Source organism: Orycteropus afer, unplaced genomic scaffold (assembly GCF_000298275.1).
Source record: "Orycteropus afer afer isolate SDZICR_OR568_19922 unplaced genomic scaffold, OryAfe1.0 scaffold00014, whole genome shotgun sequence".
NCBI classification, from domain to species: Eukaryota; Metazoa; Chordata; class Mammalia; order Tubulidentata; family Orycteropodidae; genus Orycteropus; species Orycteropus afer.
Window position 1 is genome coordinate 3,194,671 of NW_006921601.1, and position 5,109 is coordinate 3,199,779.

Here is a 5,109-nt window from a genome sequence, read left to right on the forward strand (position 1 = left end):
TGAGTCTGGTGTCCCCCAATACTATGGTCCTGAGTTGGTAGATACATGGGGTCTCTCTCTCACAGTGGCTGGGTGTCTGTGAGGGATTACTCTATGTCTGTCTTCTGTTGTTTCTGTAAGGATTGTGGTTATTTTGTATCACTGGTATCTGTGCAAGATTAGCCTCAGCTGAATCTATCCTTGGTTTAGAATATACTCCTGTTCATTGACCCTCATCTGATCTTCTCAGACGTTTATGTGTTGATCTGTAGCCTGGTGTTTGGTGTTAGTGGTAATGCAGTATTGTGGATATACTGGTTGGTATTAGCATCTGTCTTCTATATATTATGTGTAAAATTCGGTGTCCTCCTTTTTCTTAATGCACACCATGGTCCCAGACTCTTTCTATACCATCCCTCCCCTTACCCATGCCAGCGTGTGGCCCCCAACTAGCCCAAAATTAATCCCTCCCCTTCCCTCCCCTCCCTTCTTTATTTTGAACCATGCAATATCTCCTTGTTCTGTTTGAGTGACAGCCTCCTGATCTATGTACAGGTTCCTCATGAATACAACAAAGTGTTCTGGAATTCCTATTCTCAATATTATCCATAATTTTTTATGATCCACACAATTGAATGCTTTTGCATAGTCAATAAAACATAAGTAAACATCTTTCTGGTATTCTTTGATTTCAGCTAAGATCCATCTGACATCAGCAATGACATCCCTCATTCCACATCCTCTTCTGAATCCAGTTTGCATTTCTCTCTGTCCATATACTGCTGCAACTGTTTTTGAATTATCTTCAGTAAGATTTTACTTGCATGTGACATTAATGATATTGTTTGATAATTTCCATATTCTGTGTGATCACCTTTCTTTCATGGGTACAGATATGTACCTCTTCCAGTTGTTTGGCCAGGTAGCTGTTTTCCAGATCTCTTGGCACAACTGAATGAGTGCCTCCAGCGGGGCATCCATTTGTTGAAATCTCAATGTGTATTCCATCAATTTCTGGAGCCTTGTTCTTCGCCAGTTCCTTCAGTGCAGCTTCGACTTCTTCCTTCAATACCATTGGTTCTTGATCATATGCCATCTCCTGAAATGGGTGAATATTGACCAACTCTTTTTGGTACAGTGACTGTGTATTCCTCCCATCTTCTTTTGATGCTTCCTGCATCATTCAATATTTGGCCCATAGAATCTTTCAGTATTGCAACCCCAAGCTTAAATTTTTTCCTCAGGTATTTCAGCTTGAGAAATGCCAAGTGTGTTCTTCCCTTTTGGTATTTTAACTCTAGGTCTTTGCACATTTCATTATAGTAATTGGCTTTGTCTGCTTGAGCTGCTCTTTGAAATCTGTTCAGCTCTTTTATCATGTCATTTCTTTCATTTGCTTTAGCTACTCTCTGCTCAAGGGCAAGTTTCAGAGTCTCTTCTAACAACCATTTTTGTCTTTTCTTCCTTTCTTGTCTTTTTAATGACCTCTTTCTTTCTTCATGGATGATGTTCTTGATGTCATCCCTCAATTTTTCTGGTTTTCGGTCATTGGTGTTGAATGCATCAAATCTATTCTTTAAATGGTCTCTAAATTCAGGAGGGCTATTATCAAGGTCATATTTTGGCTCTTGTGGACTTGTTTTAATTGCCTTTAACTTTAACTTGAATGTGCATATGAGCCTTTGATGATCTGTTCCACAATCAGCTCCTGGCCTTGTTTTGGCTGAGGATATTGAACTTCTCCATTGCCTTTTGCCACGGATGTAGTCAATCTGATTCCTGTATATTCCATCTGGTGAAGTCCACATGTATAGTTGTCACTTATGTTGTTGAAAAAAGGTATTTGCAATGAATAAGTTGTTGGTCTTGCAAAATTCTATCATGTGATCTCCAGTGTTATTTCTATCTCCAAGGCCATATTTTCCAACTACCAGTAACTCTTTGTTTCCAACTTTTGCATTCCAGTCACCAGTGATAATCAACATGTCTTGATTGCATGTTCAGTCAATTTCAGAGTGCAGCAGCTGGTAGAAATCTTCAATTTCCTCATCTTTAATTTTGGTGGTTGGTGTGTAAATTTGAATAATAGTAATATTAACTGGTCTTCCTTGTAGGTGTATGGATATTATTCTATCACTGACAGCGTTGTACTTTGGGGCAGATCTTGAAACAGTCTTTGTGACAATGAATGCCACACCATTCCTCTTTAATTTGTCATTCTCAGCATAGTAGATCATATGGTTGTCTGATTCAAAATGGCCAAAACCAGTCCATTTCAGCCTGCTAATGCCTAGGATATTGGTCTTTATTCGTTCCATTTCATTTTTGACAACTTCCAGTTTTCCTAGAATCATACTTCATACATTCCATATTCTGATTATTAATGGATGTTTCATCTGTTTCTACTCATTTTGAGTCATGCCACATCAGCCAATGGATGTTCCAAAAGCTTTACTCTATCTATATCACTAAGGTTGTCTCTACTCTGTGGAATCAGCTTTTCCCTAGTCAAATTTTGAGTGCCTCTGACCTTCTGGCACTATATTGGACAGTGTTTCATGGCTATTCATAAAGCTTTCCAGTAATATATCAGACCATGCTTCACTGCTATTCATAAGGATTTTATTGGCCAATTGTTTGAGAAGTAGGTGGCCTCTTCCTTCTTCCAAGTTTGTCTTAGCCTAGAAGCTCTGATGAAACCTGCCCACCACGGGTAACCCTACTAGTATTTTCAGCATAGTGGCATAACCTCCAGCCTCATAGCAATACGTAAGCCACCAGAGAATGACAAACTGACAGACAAGTTCATCTCCCTTAGTTGTTTGAGAAGTAGGCCCTGGCCCTGGCCTTAATAGACAGCCACATCCAAGCAAAAAGCAGCCTCCAAGCCCTGGGCCAGCCTACTTCAGGCCTCAGCCTTAATGTAGAGCCAGCCCTCAAGTGAAAAGCAGCCTCCAAGCTTCCGACCCACCTACCTCAAGCCCTGACCTTAATAAAGAGCCTCCTCCAAGCGAAAAGCAGCCTTCAAGCCCTGGGACCGTGTACCTCAAGCCCTGACCTTAATATAGAGCCACTCCCAACTGAAAAGCAGCCTCCAAACCCTGGGCCTGCCTACCTCAGGCCCCAGCCTTAATAAAGAGCCTCCCCAAAGTGAAAAGCAGCCTCCAAGCCTCAGGCTGAGTTCAAGCTGTGTTATTTATTGCTCAGACTATTAAAATAGCTTATTAATTTTAATAATTTTAATAGTCTATTAAATTAAACTATTAAATTAGTTTGTTAATCCATCTGTCTCTAAACTTGATTGCATAATTATCATGGAGGTGTTGTTTCACAATCTGTGGAGATTCTTGTCTACTCCTATATTGACCTGCGTGTCCACGATAGGAAAATTAAAAAATACAAAGATTAACCATATCTGCCAATCCCAAAATAGCTAGAATAGGCAATGGTCCTGTTCAAGGTAGAATGGTCCTTTTGTAAAAATAAAATATTGTTTGATAGAGATTGTCAATAATGTAGCTCATAGTCATATTTGGTAAATTACCAATTAAACAAACTTAAACATCAGGAGAAGGATGATGAAGAATTAATTGGCTGTCATCATTCATTTTTTAAAAATCCTTTTTGCATCTTCATAATCAGTAGGAAAAATTTTCCAACTCCCCATTTTTTTTTCACTTTCACCTCCAGTCCTTTCTTCTCTCTCCTTGAGAATTTTATCCCTCTTCTGTAATTGGGAGAAGCGACGTGGGAGAGAGAAATAGTAAATGCATTTGGACAGTTTGCCATTAGAAAGTCCTAATCAATGTTTACTCTAAAACTTACATTTTGAAAAACTTCAAATCTACATAAAAGTTAAAATACTGGTGCAATAAGGATCTTTATACCCTTCACTCAAATTTACCAATTGGTAGCCTTTTGCCACAATTGCTTTCTCTCTGATTCTGTCAAACTCTTTCTCTCTGGCTAAATTTTAGACAATTTAAACATCAAAATAATAAAAAGATAATCTGTTTTTGCTGACCTACTTGAAAGTAAGTTGCAGATGTCATAAATACACCTCAAAATGCATACATAGCCTTAAATACCTGAAGATTAAAGAAATCCTACATAAGCACACTATCATTCTCACACCAAAAGTAATTAACAATTGCCCATGACGTCATCCACCATCCAGTCCATATTCAGATGTTAGACTCTAACATCCAGTCCATATTCAGAAGTTCCCAGCTGTCACCAAATGCCTTTAAAAGTGATTTTTCTTTGTTTGCTTATTTAAATATAAGATCTCGTCAAGGGTAACATACTGCATATGGTTGCTATGTCTCTTCAGTCATTTAAAATTTAAAACAGCTCTTCTAACTTTGGTTTAGGCTGTTTCCTTATGGTGTCATTAAACTTTTCTTATATACCCTAAATTCCCTGTAAACCAAAAGGCAGTTCTGAAACTTGATTAGATTCATGTTAAACCTTATTGACCATAACAATTCTTAGGTGATGCTGTGTTCTGACTGCATAATATCAGGAGACACACAGAATCAGGTTGTCTCAGTTTTAGTGCTAAATTTAATAGCATGATTAAGGCAATGAACATTAGGTCATTCTGTTGAAAACCAACATTTTGCCTTTGAAGTAATAGATGATCTGTGGGATGATACTTTCAGACCTTGAGAATGTCGTGCTGCCCAGGCACCTTTCACCTAGTGATTTTGGAATCAATTCATAATCCTTGACTGATTCATTGTGGTTGCAAAATAGTCATTTTCTGATTTTATCAGCCCTATGCATTTACTTACTAGCATTCTTCTCTAAGAAGAGTTTACTCTTTTTACCCAACTGTGTGTTTATATATTTATAAATAAAAATTAATTTATATTGTTATTTATTAAAAATCAGCTGTTGTTAATATTATCATTGGGTTTGTTTTTGTTTTTTAATTCAAATTGCCCAAGCTTTGGACAATGTAAATCCCTTCAAACTGGCTCCTGTGTCCTTTTGGCATGACTCCAGGAGTCCTTATATAGTTTTTTTGCTTTCTCATAGTATAAGTTATCCTAGACCCATTTTGTATTTTCCTTGCACTAGAATTGGAATCATCATAGTCTCTATGGAGACTATGTTTCCAAAGGT